This window comes from Anticarsia gemmatalis, chromosome 4, assembly GCF_050436995.1.
Source record: "Anticarsia gemmatalis isolate Benzon Research Colony breed Stoneville strain chromosome 4, ilAntGemm2 primary, whole genome shotgun sequence".
NCBI classification, from domain to species: Eukaryota; Metazoa; Arthropoda; class Insecta; order Lepidoptera; family Erebidae; genus Anticarsia; species Anticarsia gemmatalis.
The window spans coordinates 9285781-9310333 of NC_134748.1; the positions used below are offsets into that span (position 1 = coordinate 9285781).

Genomic DNA, 24553 nt, shown 5'->3' on the forward strand with positions numbered 1-24553 from the left:
TCTCATATTTAAGCGTACAACACAATTATGCAGATTTCCTTGGAATTTATTAGGCAATATACATTCTTAATGTGTATGATTCCTCTACTTAACAAATTTTAATGTTAACGTTATTTTAATTCGGTGATATATAATGTAAAAGCCCTCATTAAAATAGCATAATAATCTCATTAAACGAGGGCTGGTACTTGAAAGCCACCCGTATGACAACACTAGAGGAAACGTACAACAAAAGCTAAGTATCCAGTTTCCATTAGGCGAGCACTTGATCACGTTCCGGGTTTTCAAGCATATCTTTATTCAAAAAAAGCTTCTACTCGTAGATACAGCCCAATAGCTCTACGTATAATAATATAAGAGTCGTAAAATGAAAATGTCTCCAGAACAGATTTGGGAACGCAAGGTATTGACATAAAGTAAAATTTAGATAACTACAATCAGGGATGCTTTTGTAAATCATCGATATAATGGGCCAGGTAACGGCTCAGAGCATTTCGGAGGAATACGTAGAATTCCACTAGCAATGATGCTACAAAAAACAGTGTGACAAAGTTCATAGACTCCCGTGACATAAAGGATTAGGGCCCTCGCAGCGGGAAGCGGTAAGTGGAGGTGGTCCTTATCTGAGACTGTTTCAACAGCACAGTCGACAGCGTAGTGGGGTGCTCGCCGTACCACCACTTCGCGCTCTACCGCGACTCACGCAAGGCGCGCCCGCGCAACCAACGCTACTTTCAAACGAATCATAGCTGATTTTTTAAACTTTTAAACATGTATTCGAATCAAGTGAGGTGAATCAATCAAAACTGTTCAGTGCATTATACGGTGAAATCGATACGAGTGTTTTGGAACAAATTTAAGTGAAGGATTTTTTTGCGTGACGGAGCAACCCCCTAAAAATTCAAGGTAAATTTCGGTGTTTAGTTATTTTTGTTGTTTGACCGTTCGTGTGTTGCGGCAACAACGGTGTCGAGGCGAGTTATTGCAAAGTGCAGTTTCGTTTTGCGGCTACCTATTTACAACATACGTCGACGGAATGTCCGGTTGTAGACAGACTTTCTCGCGGGTGGTTTTGCGCACATTTGATATCAAAAAGAATCGCTCGCTTCGATGCGATGTTTCGTAACACGATTACAGTGTTTAGCAAATAATTGTAAGTAAATTAATGTTTCCTTTGCCGAAACCTTGTATTAATTTAAGCGTGGAGTTGTAATAAACTTGGAAGCCGAAATCGGACTGAAATTGTGTTATTTGATTTCTTATCAAATAATTATGGCAATAGCAATCACTATTATATTTAGTGTATTTTATTAAATATCAGCAATCACCATTATACTTTTGCGAATGAGATATGTCCTATTTTCACAAATGTTCACTTAAACTTTTATAAGAACAAATGTGTATTTAATAAGTTGTGTGAATTGCACAACAAAGTATACCACCTTACTACGGTCAATTTAATAAATAGTTTACGTGAAACTTGATTCTGTTTTTTCATACGTTTAGTAAGCATGTGTTGCTCACTATAAAGCGCATTCGCGTGGTATTTTCGTATGCAGTTTTCGAAACGATAATTCGGTCAGTTATTATGAAGTGGCAAATAGCGATGTTGGTTATTTTTAGTCTTTTATTTCTATACTTTTTTTTATTGTAACGTATAGGATGCCTATTACCTATTGATTTAAGAGTAAAAGATAAAATTATTTAAGGCTTATTTCCCCACCGTCCAACAACTTCATTGGCCTAAAATTGTCATTTATTGCGATGAGAATCTGTACAAAAATATATCATGCGAAGACAGTTCCATGATAATAGAAAAATTCATAACTTAAAGTTAATCGCGCAGAGAAAATTCAAGAATTTTACTCATGGTGCCTAAATATAATTTACTGAAATAATATCCTTATAATGATAATATGCTACAGAGATAGACAGTATTAAAATATCCTACTCGTGACAGATACAATAAGTCTTTTAGTATATTGCACCAAAATCGCTGCTTAGGAAAGAAGTAATAAAGATCAGCATTGCACTGGCGTGTATAGAACCACTTGTATTTGTCGCTAATAATTCGCAAAGAAAACTTATTAAGTTTTAAAAAACGTACCGCAGTGATATATTATTTTCTGTATGACATCACTTCGAAACCACTACCAACTTACAATATGTAATTGTTTAATTAATAATTCAGTTACTAACGTAATGACATGAATCACTAAACTCAGTAATGTACGAGAAAATATTTGAAACTACACATCGTGTGACGTGTGTCTAGGTGAAAACGCTTAGTAAAAAAAAGTATTATTATATATACAATGCCTAAGAACATTATTCGTTTTCGAATGCACACCAACCGTATAATAAGCATCAATAACATAGAAATTTAGACATCCTAGCTTTCTACAACACAACTAACGTTTGTAATGACATTTGCTACGGTCCGCTGGTTTTTATAAATAAATAAATAAAACAAAATGGTGCACCGTTAAAACACGATCATTATAAAGGACAACTGAGCTCTCGACTCATTTTTTGGCATTACTTAATTAACTGGTACCGTTATTAAAAAAAGCTTAAGTACAATAAAGTATTCATTAAGTTGACAATCATTTAAACGAAAATAAAGAAATCAGCGAGTGTTAAATACGAAGTGGTAATAGGTTTTTCTGTTACGAAATTCTTAAAGTTTAGTAACCCACCAATGGCAACAACCTTGCCCCATGGGTAAAAAAAATACATACACATTTATTTTTATAGGATATCTATAGTATTGATAGATCTATATGAGAAACCGTTTTGAAAAACATGGAAATCATGAATAGCTACAGGCAAATGTTTATACCTTTGTATTTTTATTTTCATCAATAATAATGCAATACTCTGGCAAAATACGTCTTTTATGATTGCCATATTCAATCAACTATGCTTACCAACATATTATGTACACGTATATTTTACACAGATACCTTCGAGTAGTAAGACACCTTTCATACAAATCATACGTAATCACTACACAGGTAAGAAATTGATACGATACCATGAATCGAGATATGATCCCATCATTAGATCATAGGGAAAGTAGGTGACTCTATACATTATGGCCGTGTGAACTATATGTAAAAACATCTATTCACTACATGTTGTTCTTACGTTTTTAGAGAAATTCTGTTGTTCTGATAGGCGTGTATTAAGAGCTAATTAGTACTAATAGTGTATGTTTTCCGAAGAAACTTTTAAACATCACAGCTGTTTTAAATATTGGTATGAGTTAATTTCCTAGATTATATTAGCTGTCAGATTGTCATTATATTAAGAAATTCAGACTAGCACCATCAATATTCGTACAAATACGCAAACTTGAAAGTCTTAGGGTAGAATGAAATTTATAAGAAATTTTATGCGAAATTTAAAATTGTACTAGGAAAAACGTTGAGTAAATGTAGTAAACGTACAAAAATTCTGCGGATATAAGTTTCCGAGGGTCAAAGTTGTGTAAAAAAATGCAATTTCATAAAATCCCACGTGATTTACGTTGTACAGCAACATACATTTACTAAACGTGTTTCAGGAATACATAAGCACGTTTAATATGTGTAAAATCTTCTACAAGGTCGTGAAGAATAGTCGTAAAACTATGAAACAGTTGGTAAACAAAAGTAACTCGGTCCAATGTGTCCGTATGTTAAGTGTGGCACTTTCCAGTAAAGGTACAGACACCAACTTTACGAGACTCACGGGACAAAATAGAAAAGCCATTTTGAAATATAATTAATTATGTATTTATGATTTTATTTCTCACTTTTAATTAACTTATTTATGATATACGTAATTAAATGTATTTATGAATACTTAATAAATATCAAAAGCTACATTACAAAATTAGCGCTAAACGAAGGCCTTTGAGTTTCCTAGTATACCTTAAATTGTTATATACCTATGTATTTTTTTTGGTTTATTTATTACAGACTGTGTTATTGTCGAGGAAATATTCAAAAGTGTTGTGGTTTATATTAATTTATTCCCAGAAGAGAAGGGTTTGGGTATAAAATGTGATTGTAGATTATTTACAATTTCAATGCGTTGACAATAAAATTCTTTTTGTGCATGTCCGTTTGCAATAAAGTTTCATATAATTATGTACAGTTGTGTAAAATTAGACGCACAGTGTAATTAAAACATTTCTAATGCGATAAGAGTTTTTATTTCTTGCGTGTTCGTGTAATAGGCTGTAATATAAAAGCGGTTATAAAAAGCTATGTATGTAACTTGTATTGTATGTAATACCTTTTAAGACACGAGTAAGTAATACATCGATCATCATATTCAATCCATACAAATGGCCTCTTATGAGTATATAGTTTCTTTAGTAAGAATATATAGCCAAAAGATGTTCTGTAAGATTATTTATTACACGTCTCCGGATGTGTTCAGAATTGAGTTTTCTAATGCATTGAAATAACTAGCTGTTATTAATTTCCTTAACCTACTCACTGCCTTCAGTAGTCAGATTCGCGGAGTCGGTATTGAGGGGAATCGAGAGTTTGATATTTCAAAATTACTGCCAAAATAGTTCCTACGACGGCCGTCAAAGCGCTGATCGGATTTTCATACAAAATTTCTCGATGACTAGCCGGTTGTCGGTAGTCGATAGTAGTAGAGAATCGAGCTACTGAGGCTAGCTGTCGAGAAATTTTGTATAACAATCGGTTAAGCGCCTCTAGCGGGCGTAGTAGTAACTATTTTTGCAGTACATTTTAAATGTCAAACTCTCGATACTCAAAAGTACCGATTGTACAGAATCGCGCTACTGTATCTACAATATTGTCTGTCTCATGTCCCGTGTACGTTCGTAAAGCATGGTCGCTCTACAAGCGGGTGACAGTCTCGATCTACGGTCGTTCAATTTGATTCGTTATATTGTGTCTACAATGTCATGTACAAGTGGTCAGTGTATTTATGGAGCTGACTATACATACTTTCGTAAACAATAACACTTACCTTTCAAAACCAATACATTACTGCAAAGTTCAATAAGTGTTTTAATATTTTTTTATAAAACATAATGTCTATTAACCGAAGTTTATGTTTTAGTTACAGACATGATTATAAACTAATGCATATAACTAGTACTGTTGTGTCTAGACTAGCTTTGGAATAATAGCTTTTTAACGTAAATAGGAACTTTTACGTCGATACAATTATTATTATATCGATTGCTTTGTTATTGTTATCGTCTATTATGTAGTGTCTGTGCACCTTTGTCGATATCCGTTGAACCTATTGGTCAGTTTTAAATACGAAAAAAACACTTGCATCGATAACACAATAGCCACCTGTACGCTAAAACCTTTTGTAGACAACAATAAGGCGCCTCTGAGATTATATTCAAACGTATCAGTGTTCCACAAAAACAGCTGTAAATCAAAGAAAGGATCCTCTCCGAGGGAATACCTATCTTTGTGTAGAAAAAGGAACATTTAAGTCGAAGTACCTGCCAAACAAAAAGATTTTTTGTAGAACCTTTAAGGGTGAGCACGTGGTGACTACCTGCGAGGACCATTTGACTTTACATTATTCATTTTATCGCTAGCGTTTAGATAGAAATAGAGAAGTTTCACTTTAAGTCCGTTCTCCGTAAAAAAAAACTTAGATTCTCTACGGATACTACTTTTCTTCTACTCTTTTAGATTTGTATAACGTTCTAAATTATTAAGAATGTAATAGCATTTAATTAGTACAATGTATGTTAAATTATCGAATAAAGATATTTAGATTTGAAAAAGCACTTGTAAAGTCATTAAAAACGAGATCGATGATTTTAAGTTCGTTGTTGTCTTTAATTTGTAACTACGACTTTCATGATTTTCTGTGAGACCATTGAAATATGTTCTTAGGATTTCCCAGCAGTTAAAAAAAATATTCTTATTCTTTTGAATCTTTAACCGAATGACACATGCCTATTGTGTATTTATGACTTATGATTGTGCAATATAATATGCGGTAAACCATAAATAAGTATTAGATATTATATCCACATACAATTCCTTATAAGGCGAATAAAAGATGCGCGGAAAAAACATGATGAATGAAATACACTATCTAAAATATTTTTCCTGCTAACCAAGTCAGAGAAGCGTGGCGAAAATATTGTGAAATAAAACATTGCGATAAACGCAAGTAAATATTCAATAAGCATTTTAAAGGAACATATAATATTTTTACGATAATATAATCGGGTGTGTTATTTTATTACAAAAGTCCTAAAACTCTACTAAGGTTTTTTTCCTGATGATGTAAGTAGCGCAATAGTTGAGAAGGTCAAAATGCAACTGACGCACTGTGTGCAAATAATTCAAATACACCCTGACTATTCATTTCAGTGCTTTGTTAAGGATACGGTAACTAAATCTACTGAATAACAACCCGATTCAAAGGGACTTTTCAAACACAGAATACAAAAGAATTTTTTTCAGCACCCTTAACTAAAGTAAAAAAAGGTCTTATCAAATAATTTGTAATGTCGAAATCTTAGGCACAGGTATATATATTTAATCTGGTGTAATCACAAAAATCTATTAGGTTTTAATTGAATTGAATTACACTCAAAATCACAACTATACGAAAAAATAGTAAGACCCTTGCTAGAAGGCAGCATGCTCGTTGACCGCGACTAGTGCCCACAATCACCGAGATAGTTCTCAATGACAGTGTAACTGAGTGTTGACAAATTTCTTTCATACCGAATTAAGATCACTATTGTAGATTCGGTTACAGATCGCGATCTAAATAGACCGTCTAGAGGGCGTCTTACAAAACAACTGACGATAACGGCACGTTTACAAACTTTTAACTACTTATAGGCCCGTATTATTAGACAGGTATCAACTTTTAAGAAGCGTACTTCGAAGTCGATATCTGTCTATTAAAACGATCTTCAAATGCTGATAGAGACGTTCGCCTGCGCGTTTCTTGCTTCTCGAAAGATCAATAGGGACGAATAATAATTAGCCTTTTTCAAACATTTAAAAGAACAGACAAGCATCCGCTAGGACTAGACCGAAACGTTGGCTGTTTCATACATGGGATCTTTTCCTACCGCAATCATAGATGAATACAGTTTTGGATAAATGTTAAATAGACTACGTCATACGGTGTACTATAGATATTTTCGTAAGAATCTGACAAAATACCTTATGTTAATCTAACCAATATTTCTCTGAAGGTCGTGAAACAGACCGTAAAATATTTTTATATAGCCGCTACACATGTTTGCTGTCCAGTTCCGAACACGTGCTTCACGTGTAGGAAGCGGAATGTACAACGCCAAAGTTTCTAATTAGTTCGCCAACTATTAGTGTAATCGATTATACTAATACACCACATTTCCTTAATTGTGAGAAATGTAATTGCTAAATTAGTGAAAGATTCGACATAGGTTTATTGCTTCGCTGTAAGTCGTTCTAATTTAAAATTGGCTAATGAATCTTCGGTAATTACAAAAAAAATGTTTCTTTCTTTCTTTCTTAAATTATTTTATTAAACAACTTTCGTACTGCTTGCCATTAAATATTTTGTGAATTAGAGTAGTTGAATTTACCACCTGTCCTACGAAAGAGCTAATGAAAAGAAGTGGCCAAAAACTCTAGGCACTGATATCCATCTAGTACGAAAGAATCACGCTGATTCATTTGTCGACTTGACACTTTTTCAGAGATATACAATATATATACATATACCCTGTTAACTCACTGGACGACTAAGACAGAGTACCTACTTCTCCAAAACATTTGTACTTTTATTCCCATTGTTTCTTATAAATATGAAATCTGTTTTAAAATTAGTATCAAGAAACGTGACAGTTACGTGTATAAATCTGCACACTGTTGCGTTAGTAGTAAACATTCTGACCACTAAAATCAAACGATGTTATTGTTCGTCTTCAAACGAACAACTCGTTCCCCAGGCGATCCATTCAAGCATAAACTAGAGGAAGCGATACATCTTACCTGCGATTAACAGCTATTACGTACCGCTGTTTATATACTCATATTTCATAATACTTAAGCAATATGAACCAGGATACTGGCTGAAATTTTACTTAGGAAACGATCACACGTGAGACGAACACGATCTATACGTACGTAAGTGATGCGACTAATATGGCGGTCAAATGTCCTATACAATTAATATAACAATACAACATTAGCAGGCTCAACACGTCGTCTTACATAAATTGTTATCGGTACTTGAAATAACACGCACACCTGATGGATTCGTTTCGAAAACTAACTGTCGGCGGATCAAGGCTAAAGTTGTGAATTCTAGAGATATCGCCTTCTTTCGTACAAACATTCTGAGTCACTGAAATTAGGACCCTTGTGAACGAGCGCATCACTTGTTTACTTAATATTGTTTTCGGTGCAGGTATGCAAAATAAAATAAAAAGTTTTGAAATTGTCAGTATAATTATTGCGGTCCTAAATCAATCAGGTAAACCACTGCGGGACTCCAAACGATTATCTACCTTGAAGTACCTTGAATGATTTTAGGGTTAATTCATTCTTGGGTTTCGGAAATGCTCAAATCGATGACATATAAGCTCAAATTATTAAATGTACAAATAGTTAATATGAAACGCAAGTTGCGAAATCATAATGTTAACCTTAGTAATATAATTAATACAGGATCGTAAATAGTTATAATTAAAGGTACAATTTATTACTGTGCAATGATAATTAAATAATTGTATAACGTCTACCATAGAATTAAGTAAGACAGTCATATATCTACAAGGATAAAAACAGATGGTAGAAAAACCTAGTGTTTATACTCATAACATGTCCGACAGTTTTTCTTGACGAATAATGTAATCAAAACCATTCAATTTCTTTTGCCCGAAACGCTTAACGCGATATTCTACAGTCGATGGTATGAAATATCTACAGTACCACATTTCTCTACCACTATCGACTACCGACAACCGGCTACCTACCGAAAAAAATGTATGACAATCAATTCAGCGCCTCTAGTGGCCGTTGTAGAAATTATATTTGCAGTACATTTTAAATGTCAAACTCTCGATACTCGAAAGTATCGACTGTACCGAATTGCGCTTCAGTTCGATTCGTATGGCTAAAACTATTAGTTCCTGCGGCATCCGCAAGGGGCGCTGATCAGTTTTTCAAACACAACTCGTTGATGGTTAGCCGATTGTCGATAGCCGATAGAATTAAGAATATTAGTATGGTAGAGCTCAGTTTATTTCTCAGTCTTGTCAAATAGTCGTGTACTTTATTCATACAAGTTACAATAGTTAGATAATATCGAATTATATAACACTATTGTTTAATAGATCTTAAATCCGAACGGTGTTCGCATCCCAGACTGCATTGTGTGCTTTTTTTATTTTAAACGTTGCGTTATTGTGCAACGAAAGTCTTTTTTTAGAATATTCACGATTGTTCAAGTTTATTATTATTTTGGGTAATTTTAAACGGTAGTTTTGCTTTCATTTGATACTGAGATGGTTTGTGGGAGCAATTATGACATAATTAAAACTTGTCAACGATGTTTGAAACATATTTAATGTAATAAAAGCGAAAGTAACTATCTGTCTTCTTTAACTCTTTCTAAATGGCTGAACTGATTCATGTGAAATTAGGCAAGGAGATAAAATACTGAAAGGTGCGTCAGACATAACAGACAGTAACATAGAAAAACTGGTCCCAATAGACAGTCAGCTCCAAAAGTAGCTGAACAACATCATATTTTCAAAACCTCTGTGTTAAGTAACTTTAATAAATAACTGAACAAAATCAGGTAGAATGAGTTAGAATTAAACATTTCTGTGGCAAATGTTTTTTGCATCGAATAATGTGCACACTTCAGTATATAGGGTTTCAAAAGATTGAGTATGATCAGCTACTTTTGGAGCTGACTGTACCACGAGCTCGTTGAAACACCGTATGATTTATACATAAGGTCATCACCTAGGTCTTTACAAGTAAAAAAAAAAAAAAAAGTCTTTATTATATAGGTATGAAACTTACTGTTCACTCAAGGGGCGCTCAATTAAGTTCATTGATCACAGGCTCGTCAATCGACAATCATAATCATAGTGTAACTATTGAATGAGATGAAGAATATTTTTAATCATATAATATGCCACACGCGTTAAATAAATACGGAATAGCTTCAAATACGCAGTTCCAAGCTCCTTATAGGTAACTTTAAATTCTAACAAAGTTATAAAACCCGTTATATAAGTAAAAAATTAAAGGTTGTAGAAGATCAAGTGTATCAATACAAAATGATATAATGATCCAAAAATATACAAAGTTTTAGTTGCCAGCTGCCAACCAAACTCACGTTTCGACCATCATAAATCTTGATTGCGAATTCTATTATATAATAAATCCCTTCAACTTGTCATAAAAGAGACTAGCTAATAGCCACATATACGATTGTTTACAACTATTCATGAGGAAGGGTTCACGGACAACCTATAAGGTTATGAACTTTAATTTATGACATCAATTAAGACAAAAAACATATCTTATATCAATTAAAAATCACTCGTGGTCATTGTTAGATGGGTCGTCCTCGACACACTACTTAATGTAATAAAACAAATAATATACATATTTATAAATTATAATGCATTAACGCAGGTGTCAACAACAAATTAACATAAAACATGTGGTTATGGCGTTTGTCCTGAGACCGTAAAGAATCTTCGTGAAACCCATGAGCCTGTATACACAAGTACACCCTTTAGAAATCTTTAGCGTTATTTCATATATCTTTCATATCTATTTTGGTCTGAAAGGCATCATAAAGTGTGTGTAATTACTCGCGCAGTAAGTACACTGCATGTAAAAGATAATAAACATTTAAATTACATTAAATTATTCTGTTTCGTACTACTCTAACAACTGTCGAACCAAGGACAGATCATAATGATCTGTCGTCGAAAGCCGGCAGTAAACATTTCGACAATTCAAAATGATACATGTTCGTCATTTTTCTTTCATCCGCATTCATTTGCCGAAACAAGCCAGTGTAAACGAAGCTTTAATTATTGATACTTTACGTGAAGGCGAACGAGACGCGATACTCATAAGTACTATGGAGTTTAGTATCGTATGGGGATATTCAATGGTCTTTTATTTATACGGAAGCGTAAATGATAGGAAGTAATTATTTTACTATAACTTTTCATATAAAAAGTACTATCAAAAGGTTCGTGTACTTTGAAGGAGAACGCCTTTCGGTTTTGACGTCAGGTATTAAGATAAAAGATTCGTAAAAGTTCATTGTGAGTTCACTCGATGCGTACACGATGTACCCGTGACATTTTCGTCGGACATTTTACTTAACACGTAAATTAATAGTTATATGTGAAGTAATTTTCACTTTCACGGTGGTACCTTGTAATTGCAACATGAAACCATCAATTACTGTCAATGATATGTGAAATGCCGTCTTACGTAGTTTGTCATTTACATTTCTTATTTTTGTAATGTTTGTAAACGTTACGCAGCAAATAAAATATGATATACTCGTATATGTTTTGTTGGTTCTAAATTCATTTGGCCAATAAATATCGTAAATAACATCAGTCACATACATTCGTCAGTTTTATAATGTTTGCTATAAAATACCACAACTAAATTGGCATTAAAACAATTACTTCAATTAAACCAACTCGTTGATAATTTTATGGATGGTTGTTATTTGTACTTTATAATTAGTCAATATTTAAAAAATTTTGTAATTCCTCTGGCGATGACTACATAGGTACGAATCCCAAATCAGAAATTTATAGTTGATCTACCATCATCATCAGCCTAGCCTTTCTCTCAATTATATTGGAGTGGGCTTCCAGTCTCGCCGGATGCAACTGGATACCAATATTTTACATAGAGTCACTATATAGTATGGTTGATTATAATAGTTGATCTATGTCACTAGAAAATTATTTGCTATACAAAGTCCTAAACAACTGCCGTTTTGTCTGAATAGAATATATTATTGAATTACAGACCAGTATGATACTTTTCATAAACTTCCGTGCCATTTTGGGGGCAGCACATAAATATAATAGCAGTATATATAACATATGGCAATTTTACGGTCAGTTGGTTGGCCAGTGATCGCTTTTCCGATTAACATGCGAGCGAGAGATGCAAACAATGATAGATGTCATTTAGATATTAAATACAACAATTCTATATGCTACGTAAAAACGTGATATTGATGAACAATATTCAGTATTTTAAGTTGAATGTAATGATGCAGACTTTCAGTAGAAATTTTCCAACCTCGTAATCATTAATCTGCTAGAGGCGGTGATCAATTTTTCACGATAACTACTCGGTAGTTGATTCTCGACAGTCAAATGCCACTTTGGTTGTAAAATCAATGTGTTGTAAATCCAGAAAAAAGGTTTCGGAGGGAAAACTTAATTTTTGGTACATGCAAAATATCACTCACTTTCTAAACTACAAACTACTTTATAGGTTTACTATTTCCTAAATTTGTTAGCATAATAAATTTGGTTGTTGAATTTATTTGGTTATAAATAATTTTGTGGGCCTTTACGACATGATTAAATACGCAGCGTTTCCGATTTCAAAACAATACGTTGAAATAATAAAGATAAAATTGCAGTACTACAAAAACACACAAACAAGAACCCTTTATTTTTTTTATAAAATGATTGCTTTGTTTTGGTGGTAATTCTTGTTTTTTATCATTTTTGTTCCAATTTTAAAATGAATTTAATTTAAACAAACGCCTACGTAACAAACGCATACACAAAAAAGAAAAGGTGATGGCAACTTGAAAAAATTACCTCAACATTTTGAAACCTTTTTTATCGAGAAGCTTTCTTTGTGTCTGATTTCTCTTAATCCTGACAAGTGTCGTAAACTTTGAAACATAAAGGAGAAACCGAAAACCAGACCTTGTAGCGATAATACTTTTATTCCACCTGTAAACTGCGCACGTGGACAACCCGTACTCTTCATAAGACGATTATTTATGTCTATACTGTTATATAGTACATTATTTAAATGAGAAGCTTCATTACCATACAGTAGTATCCTATCGTGTCAAACATCAGGAGCAACAAAACGTGAGCCCTTATCCAAAAACCCGTTTATATCTACTATTAATTGGTTGTAAGTAAAAGCCTATTCATAGAAATAAAATACAAATTTGAATAGCGGGAATGGTTATTGCTAATTTATTAAAAATGTGTTAATTCTAAGGCCATCTCGGTGCTAAAGAATACGACGAAACGTCTGCCGAAGTGTTACAAACCTGTTATCAAATTTTGCACGTTGTACCTCTAAATTATGTGTTCGGTATCGATCATAATATGTTTGGGTTTCGTACAAAATAATACGATATACGTACCCCATGTACAGATAAATAATTTATGTGCTACAATCGAATTTCAGAAACTTTAAAAATTCAATGCACCATTTTTCTGTAGCGCATTTTGTATGATAATCTGATCAGCGCCTCTAGCGGTCATCGTACGAACTATTATTGCAGGACATTTTAAATGTCAAACTCTTAATACTCGTCTGCAGAGAATTGCGCTATTCATAATTACAATTTTCCATTCAAGTTTTTCGCTACTCTGTTGGCGATATTTTTCCTCTTTACTAACGCAACTGGGTCAACTATTAGCATGATGTGCTAAAGCTTCGTCATCTTGTACCTACTGATGTATATTGTGAAAAATATTTGGGAACTCTAAAATTTATTGAACGTAAAATATCATTTATTTTCCGTCGATCGTGCTTTGTGATGTTAATGACCGGTAATAATAATAAGTGGCGGACTTTATTAAATATAACCGGAACAAGTCGTACGCGACTTCGGGTATTGGTACATCTGGGGGCACGGCAGTGCCCCCGCAAGTCGAGCAAAAAAAAGCGGCACGGCCGTACCATCTTTTCTCGAAGCAATTCAGGCCATTTTCGACCCCCTATAATTTCGTTGTGGATAAAACAAGAAGCCTGAATTTTTAGCGACTTATCAGTCATTGTATGAACACGGTATATTGAAAATTTCAGTCAATTTGAACCAGTACTTTAAGAATGACAACTTGTTAAAGTTTTGAATTTTGTCACTCACTGATTCACTGACTCACTGACTCACCGATCATCAAAAGTCTAAGGCATTTCTAGCAGACTTAGAAGCTTCAAATTTAGAATACAAATAGAATTTAGTATCTTAATCATGGGAAAATTTCAATATTTTCTAATTTCAGTCCAGTTTTCTAAATACATTAACTGCAAGAATAACTTTGTAATCTTATACATTTATATAGGATTACAAGGTTACATTTGCAGTTAATGAATTAATTATTACTGTAGTATAATAGAAAATAATAGGTGTACATAGGTACCTACTGTATGAGGCATAACTTAAGGGTGTTTAGCCTATGAAACTGAACAACATTTCAATAGGAAAATATCTTGAATTATGAAAAAAATAACCGTCTTTCCATACAAATTGGACTTATGTTCGCTTTACAAAAAGAAGTGAGATGCCATCAAAAACATCCTGTAAAAAACCTCAAGTCTCGCAGCGTAAAAAGTGGTGAGATCTATGTAATACCAAGTCGATTAATCTGTTTAGTCTCTACTGAAAGGACCTTCTGTCTTAAGTTATTACATAAGTTATTATCATGCCAATATTAAAAATATTTCACGTTTAAAACAAATAAATCGACTTGGTCATCGCATGAAAACACAAATTCGCCATTAAATTTCAGGAGCATTAATTTCTTTAAGAAACTCATCTCAATCATTATATTCGGAAGGACCCTAGTGAGGAATTCGGTTGCTGGCCCGTCGTGCTGTGCAGTGTGGTACATACTAATAATCAAATCATGCGATGGCCAGGTCGATTTATTTGTTTTAAACGTGAAATATTTTTAATATTGGCATGATAATAACTTATGTAATAACTTAAGACAGAAGGTCCTTTCAGTAGAGACTAAACAGATTAATCGACTTGGTATTACATAGATCTCACCACTTTTTACGCTGCGAGACTTGAGGTTTTTTACAGGATGTTTTTGATGGCATTATTATATATTTAAGCGTAGTAATAGTAGTTAGTATCTTAGAGTATTCTGAAACGCTCTAAGGCATGCCGGGAAATCCTTACTGTACTGGTAAACGAATGACACATGACGAACTTAGACCGTGGGCGCTGTCGCAAACAATCACGCCTTACCTTATCCTGAAAGCGCAATACAAACCGAAATCACCGACCCGCCGACTTATGTCGGCCACTTTTTGTCGGCGGGCTAGTTAGGAAACTGAGCTCTTGTGTACGTCATATTTTGATGTTGAATACAGTGACAGTCAGTGCACGGCATTGTACTTAACATTTTAACTTAAGTGTCATATCTGAGACTTAATAGATTAATCGACTTGGTATTACATAGATCTCACAACTTTTTACGACAGAGACACTGAACTGCGAGACTTGGGGTTTTTTAGAGAATGTTTTTGATGGCATCCGTCATTTTATTTAAGTTAATGCTGCATGCTGCATAGATACATTTGCCACTTCTATTTCCTCCTTCTTATTTACCACCATCAAATCCTTATAATGACAAGCCTTTACACGAACCTAAAAAAACCCATATTTCAAATCGATCACACTTGCAAATTAAAAGCATGATTGCATAGATTGATGACCCGCTGACCAAAATTTACGACCTACTTTAGAAACATATTCTGTTTGAATTCAACTTAAACGAGTTCGAACAACTTGGTATTCTTAGAAGCTTTAACACGTACAGGCATTATGTAACTATTGACGAATGATACTTACTTAACATAATTAAGCTATACAGTCTTGCTATTATTTTGTAACAAGATTAGCACTTAAACATTATAGGTTTATGAAATTTGCACGAATTAATTTATTTTATCGCTTATTTATCGTATTCATTGATGAGACATCAGCGCCCATGCAATATCTGCTTACAATGGTGCGATTATCGCGCGTTTGTAATGCGACTAATCTAAATGAAGCTGTATAATATTTTGAAAATTCAAGTATCTATTTCAAGTATAAAATACTAATTGATTCTGAGGTCATTGTCCTTTAGAACATAGTACAGATTCTCGTGTAGTCCCGTTACGACTCTAAATCGGTGTAGGCAAAACGCCAGACATTTAGACATTGTACCTTGCATGTTGAATATCCTTAAATCAGTTGCATCAATCTAACGTGTAAAATTGCTTTTATTGATTTATTGGCAACTAATTATCCCGATATCAATCATAAATGATAAACAGACTGGCTAATTTCGTATAGGATTTGATATTAAGACTGAATATACCGTTAAATATGAGTCTATATTGCGCAAAATATTTATTATTATCAACTTATTTACGCAACCCGTAATTGGCCAGAGTAGAGGACTCAAGGCCTAACCCCTTCCTCATTACGGGAGGAGACCCTTGCCAAGCAGTGGGACAGTAACGGGTTACATTTATTATTTTATTAATACTTATTCATAACATAGAATGTTTAAAATCTATTGTACTTAACAATCTCGCGCATAAAGTCAGTCTTTTAAATATTGTAACTTAAACAAAACAAAACAGATAAAAAGGTTTTTTTTAAGTCAATTTGACTTGTCGTGCGTATCTCTGACTCACACGCATGACACATGTACCTATTCTACTTGTAATAAGTAAACAAAACATTCACTTTTATTTCACACAACGCTTTTATTCGCAAGTATTACGAAGGCTCTTTATTATAATTGTTATATTAAGTTGTGTTCGTAACACACGTAACTCCAAGGCAATTGCAGAAATCATATTACATTTGTATGCAATTAATAAAATTTTACTTTTATTTTACAAACATCTGTTAACAATCGAGGATTGATAACAAATATGTCTCAATAACTGGTTGAAGATTCTGTGAAAATTATTATGAAACGTAAGGTTTAAAGTTAAAGCTTTCCCATTTGCTTTCACATCGTTACAAGACCTAATTCAAAAATTGCAGAATACAATTTATTGAAGAAACACAAACCAAATCAAATGGCAAGCCATAGCGAAAACCAACGAGTTATTAGAGTAATAAATAATCTATTAAAATAGTAATTCGATCTAAAAAGTAGAAGAAGATTTAACTAGGCTCAAAAAAACACCAGCTTAAAATGCCGTAGCTCATTAATTTCAATTACAAACCGCTCAACCTTTTTAGTAGTAAGTTTTTAGGCTAAACCTGAATGTAACTTGTTCTTCCCAAGTTAAGCTAAGTATGTGTTAGATGAGGCCTTCGAATTTAAAACAAGTTTTAACATTTCGCAATCGCATAGATCTAATCGGTAAATGTCCACGGTTAAACACGGATAAATTATACAAGTGTCTGGACAGGAAAATGTCCTCAAGACTTCGCTTTAACTAACACGTTCAAGCGATATTGTCGTTATCTGGCTTAGCCTCTATGAAAAATATACTGAATTTATCTTTACTACTTATATAAAATAATTAGTCTAGATTAGTTCCAAAGTTTTTTGTAACGCATTTTATTTTTCACTAGCTGACCCGCGCAACTTCGCTTGCGTCACATAAGAGATAATTTTTTCCCCGTTTTTGTAACATTTTTTACTGGTACTCTGCTCCTATTGGTCGTAGCATGATGATATATAGCCTATAGCCTTCCTCGATAAATGGGCTATCTAACACTGAAAGAATTTTTCAAATCGGACCAGTAGTTCCTGAGATTAGCGCGTTCAAACAAACAAACAAACAAACAAACAAACAAACTCTTGAGCTTTATAATATTAGTATAGATAACATTGACAGTATATCTGTTATTGACATAGGTATTCAGTGCTTTTATTCGTCTTGCTTTGGTTGGTACCAATAAAGCATCTTGACGGAAGACTAACATCAGTAAAATGTCAGTGAAATGCGACTAAATTCTAGACTTTTGAACTTTAGATGATTGAAGTATCAAAGATCTACAAGTCTAAAGTCTGATGCATTTAACTTGTGAATCTTACGAATAAATTATTTATCAAATTTCGGTATAAATAAAAAAACCCGTTTTCAAAGCTAGCTCTGTTGATAGTCACGTTTTTACAACATTCACGTTTATCAAACAATATAATATTATGAAGAACATATATTATACCAACATCACATATTATAGTAAACCTACTTTACCACTGTAAGTAATGTTCAAAAGTGAACGATTAGCGACAAGTCGGTGTCGTTACGTCACCGTGTTGCAGTCGTCCGCGGCGTAGCAGAACGGCTTGCAACACCGCTTATTAACCCCTCACTAACGATCTTCCTGGACAATACGCACACATTACTCATGTATTTCGACTTTATTACCTCTCCAACTAACTCATTCTAGATTTTCTACAATTGTTAGTGGTGTAGCATAAGTGAATGAATCATAAAAGTAGGTTAAAAGCACTTGCAAAGGTCGACTAGATTTGTATTGATATTTATTTTCTTTTAATTACACCACTTCTGTTATCGCAAGGTATATACACCTGCAATCTTAAGCAATAGTTAGTCCCAATTACCTAATAGGAAACAAATAAATATATTTGCCTTATACCTAGTTGTTACATTACCAAACTGTGAACTCCTACTAATTTTGCAATAGGGAAACCCAATAACACTTCGCCTAACCGGTACCAGGTTACTGGCAGTCATTTGTTTTAGTCAGATATACTTTCAATATGCATTTTATTCTTTTATGAAACTATATATAATTTGGGTTGCTGTCGGAAATACAAAAATAATAGCTGCATAAATCACATGACAGTGCTAATTCGCTGCTCATGTAAGGGACAAAATGTATCTTATGTCACAACAAAACACCACAAAAGTAGTCCTCGCATTGTTTTAGCGATAGACTTGGCAAACGTTGTCATTGTGAAATATAGCACGAGGCTTAAAAATCGACATTGTAAACATTTGAACGTATGACTCGGAGTGTTCGAAGAAAGCCGGGTCAACGCCTTCGAGGCTTTAATACAGGCTTTCGGCCTCAATTACATACAAGTTGCAAGTTTGCATATTGACGCATAAATACACAGCATGATATCAACACGGGATTTTCCCAAACCCGAAACAGTTCCAAAAAGATTTGACTTTTGAATGGGAAGCCAAATTACAAACCAGTACTTGTATTGATATCCTCTTTACCAAGGAAAGCTTTTAATATTTAACTGAGAATCAGTTCAATGCCTGACTGGCACTTACTGATCAAAATCAAACAGCTTTAAGAAAGATGATACGAATGTATCTACAAAAAAACCCGCGTTCAATCAGGAAGCTTAGTCAAGAGAGCATCTAAAGAAGTGATTCTTCACAATGAGAATATCATACTAGGATTCCAAGAAAAAAAACGGAAACCTAGAGAGTAGGTAACAAGCGGAAACGGCTGGTGGATCGAATGTGGTGTAACAAGAGTTATCGCAACGTTTTGTTGCAACCGACACACATAACCGCGGCCGTAAGCTTACCCACATCATGGAATAAAAGGCATTCTATAATTATGTCATAGACGCATTACACGGCGAGAGATTTAGCGTAGGTCACGAGAACAACTTGAAGCAAATTGAATACGTGTGTAACAAAAACGATAGTGTCTTGACCACTTAGCTTCTCTAAGTCAATGAGAGAGCTGTGAATACTGAGGTAAATACGAATTGAGTGAGACAGTACTTCACTAGCCCTCGGTTTCTGACGTACATTTAGCAGTACCTAGTTTTTCTATTCAAACTGTCATTCTTATAGGAGCTTAAACGCTATTGAATAGATAAACTACCGCTAAATATACCTCAGAAACCGAGGGCTAGTGAAGTACTGTGGAGCTCTTGCAAAAAGGTTCTGGATTTTTCACCATCATCACACGATATCTTGGTTCATGTCCCATAGTGACTAAATATTCACTTGCTGCATGCACACTACTCGTTTTAAATTTTGATTGTATCAAAATTCGGAGAAGATATAAAAACATATTGACGACTGATGCAAAAAATCCGCATCCAAAATCTGAGATCAGAGTTCAAAAGACGCTCTCTACTTCGTGGGCGTATGTTTAAGCAAATCTACACTCTCCACGGATGAAAGCTTAAAATTGCAAATTGTACACATATCATGCATAATTATGGATTGAAATACCTATTTAATTGGTGAATGCATGGATCGCGTGCACGATACCTAATTAATCACCCGGCTATGCCAGCGGACGGTCTGATATACCAATTTGCAAATAGATTAGATTGTTATAATTATTTGTATAATCATAACGAAATAACGCAAATATTTCTCATTTTCTAACAGCCCATTATAGTGTTCGACCGCTGGGCATACTACATTTTTTCCCTCAGAAATTTGATAATTGTGCAATAACCGTCCACGCTATACTTATCGAAACTTTTAATAAATAAGATAAATATTTAACATGATGTACTGCACTTTATCGATAGAAAGCCAGCAGTGGACATGCATGGGCACGCACAGGCGCATCGGCGACACGCGACGAGGCGCATTGCTCTGTCACGATTAGAAATAATTGATGAGCTCTAAACAAAGAACAATCATCGTATGTCAACAAGAAGCCACCGAATAACAATAGAATTTCGAAAGCAACATCCTATTGACGCGGGTAATGAGCTCTCATTGAGAAAACAAACAGAATAAAACACATAAAACGGAAACCGATCTGAATTGGAATCAAGTGAAATTAGAAAATGTGCAGAATCGTTCGCTCTTGAATAGACGATCCTAGAAATTGTACTTGTTCGGAATATACTCTTTACTTAAATAAAATAATATACAGATTAAGTTTATAAGTTATTTTGATCGCTTCGCTTAATCGCATAAAAAAGCAAATTCAATGCGTCAATCCTTCATGCGTTTCTACTTCACAAAGGATATCGAGAATAGCTTTCATATATTGATTACACATATTATTAAGTTCTTAAAAACTTTTGAGCTCAATATACCATAATTTGTCATCAAATAAGCCTCTATAGACATTAATATTAGAAACAGCTTGTATTTTAGTATGTAATTGCATTCTTTAATAAAAGTCGACACAAAGTAACGGTCACTTTATTACTTGAGGCCGATTTCTCTTCAACTCTGAAAAAGCATGCACATTGCATCCATTCTATATAACCGTGCAACAAAATAATCATTTACACTTGAGGAAAATCATTGAACAAACTAAAAGGAAAATTGTATTAAAAAACCGCCGGCCATATTTAGAAAAGGACACATGAAAATAGGTCTGTCACGGCATGATAATAATTCGACGTAGGATATTACGGAAGTGGTATTGTTGAATGAGGAAAGCCCAATGGTTGGAGCCTCGAAACAACCTCGTGTGCTCCATTTGCCTCGACGTTGTGACCCAGCCTTGAAGCGACCTCGTTCTTGGTAGAAACGTTAGAAATTTTAGCACAGAAGACGATAAAAAAGCCAAATAGACTAGTGTAGTATTTAAAACCAAAACGACTTAAATGCATATTCTTGCATGATTGATGAACGCAAGAACATTTGATATCCTGCAATGATTAAATGCCAATCTACAGTCCCGCAAGCAGAAACTCTTACTCTCGTCGCCACTACAGATAATAAAGGACTAAATATTGCCTCTAACTATCAATAATAGAACTATAATCTAACAGTAACTAAATATTAATTATACACGGTCTTTAGCTGGAATATTCCTGCATTGAATAGTAGGCACGTGTTCCAACAAACTAGGTATTCTTTACCAAAAACACAGCACAATCAATTACGTCTAGTTTACGATTCCTTATCCAATCGTTTGCTATGTCTATGTCTGGTCTAGAATATTGATGAGTTTTGCACACAATCATTAACTAAGCAATCAATGTAGGAGGATTATTTTAAAACACACCTTTAACTATTAAAACAATTCCTACAATCACAGACATTGCGTATGTGTGTGTATATTATGCCAATTTTATAACAACGCAATCGCAATAATAATATACTTCTATTAACTTGTGCGTGAGTTTCAACAATTAATGTATTACGACGATTAGATTTTAAGCATAAAACAAGTATGACCTTCTGTCTCTTTCATTTTTAAATGTTTATTGCAACACCTAACTGCTGTAAAAAGCCAAGTAAATGCCCTTGTACATGCAATGTCTTATGTCTTTTGACAAGATTTTATATTTTACGTATATCTTCCAGCTTATTTCTCAATATAATGTCTTAAGTCCAAACAAAAGGTCACTAAGATTTAAATCCACGTAAATAGGTGTAATCCAATAACATTGAACACATATCTTGACGACATAGTGAATTTATCCAGAGCCAAACGAACAATACTGATAGCAAAAGAGAATGACTATCTTACGAATCCTTTTAATTTCTAAGATTGACTGACAGATAACAACCACCCACTGCGAAATATTATGATAATTAACAAGCAATTATGTTCTACAAGTGTAAAATGTTCGTAGTGAACGTACAGGGTTTGCCAATCGTCACTGTAACCGAATTCTTAAGAGAATCACGTAACGGGTGATCTCTATCGCATTATGAATGTGAAATATTATGTAAAATATGAGTTTTAAATAACAATTTGTATTGGCTACGTGGTTGTTCGTGACACGGATGATGTGACATCATTCCGGCGGCTTTTGACATGCTAAATTTACTCAGAGATTTATAGCTTAGGGGCACTCGAGTGCATGAATACTAAGTACTAATAATAATCCTGCTATACAAAACTTCGCGCTCCTTCTTAATCGAAGTTTGCTTAAACGATTAAACGATAGATACGTTTAATCGTTTAAGCAATCACTACTACTTCAAGTTTACATCGGCAACATGGCCTTTACATGCATCACTTGTAAAATATTACTACAACATTACAACAGGTTCGATTTCGTTACCTTTGCGAATAGTATGTAAATGCCGAACTTACAAGTATAATCATTATTCATTAAAATTTAGAAATGTCAGATTATTTAAAGTTCTCATAAAAACTGCTACTGTGTTAAGGTCTTTTAGTATTTGCGAAAATTTGACATTCAATTATCACTTGCTTTTACGGTGAAGGAAAACGTCGAAAGGGAACTTGTCCACCACCACTGGAATCACACTCGTCTTGGCATATGAAAGATCTTTCAAGTAACATCTACAGCACACATGTCATTTCCCAACTATCTTTACTTAGGGGAATATTATTTTAACCTCGTAGGCTCGCTTTCTGTAGGTGTACTTAAAAATAAATTATCCTGTGTCACCAATGTACGGTAATTAGAATGCGTTAGTTGTTATCACACCAGATCGCATGAAGCATGCATCGCTCATTTACTGATGATCTTCAAGGATTCACTGTTTTAGTAGTCAACACTTGTATATGAAAAGCCTGTAACTTTGCCTTCTCTCAGACCAAAGATGGGACGATTGTTTAATTCATTATATTGACTTCACTTTCTTATTGTTATTTTCGCAGTTTCACGCCGGTACAATCTTTTCTTACAATTTTTATTGACAGAGTGATAAAGGGATCTGACAAAGAATTGGTTATTTTAAATTAACGTTTTATCCACCAGGTAGCCACTGAATATTGCTTGATCAATAAAGATTACAATTTGGGTGTGAGACTCAATAATAAAAGCAAAACAATAGAGGTACCATTAAGTATTGCATGTCTCTCAACAGTTGTTTATGACAATCAAACAGCTGATTGAGAAGCGGATACGAATGTCGAAACACCCTGCAGGTACTGTCTAATACATTTTTAATTGCACACCAAATAGTATAATCACTATTGCAAAATAAATAAAGCTAACTGTACTGAAATCTTGCACATTGTCGAGTTAAAGTGTTCTCCGAAAATGAGTTATATATTGTCATTAAAATTCTCAATGAGCACGCCTCGGGTTACGATTAGGACACTGTTGCGTACGCGCAACGGGTTTGTTAACTTTGCGTGCGTATAATTAGAAACGTGCACGTAAAAGAGTGACACCCCTAACGATTATTTTATGGTTGAAAACGAGGTAAAGATGACCCTATGACCCTAATATTACATAATTGTGTTAATACCCCTATTATATTTGATACCTTGCTGCTTCTATATTATAGCCAACAAAGGTAATTTGACTATTAAGTATTCAGCGTGGTATTATCTTTGGTCGTTGTATTCAAATAATATTTGAGTGTTTACTTGTCAATGTCCTTATAATCCCATTTGTAGATTACACGGTTTTGATATTATTTAAAGATAAATCTAATTGTATTGTTGCGATGTAATATATCACGATCGTGTAGCAATAAATACAATATCCTCGTTTAATAATGATATGTCAATATGTTTATGAACTAAAGGTTAGATTTGCTCGCCCTCCATATACATAATCTTCAGTAAATACATCATTGTTTAGTAATTAATTACTGAGTTAACACTAAGTAATGTTCCGCTAACTGTTTACCGAATTATGTAAATCTTTGCGAGCCAATTATCACCT

General features: G+C 34.0%; 1 protein-coding gene across 1 annotated transcript in view; it reads left to right on the forward strand.

The window, feature by feature from the left end:
• The first annotated feature begins 658 nt into the window (after positions 1 to 658).
• The window catches only part of Ptr (patched domain-containing protein), a 45056-nt gene continuing 21161 nt past the window's right edge, over positions 659 to 24553 (forward strand). The window contains exon 1 of the mRNA XM_076113637.1: positions 659 to 906. The gene's annotated coding sequence lies outside the window, so the exon portion shown is untranslated. The remainder of the gene's footprint in view (positions 907 to 24553) is intronic.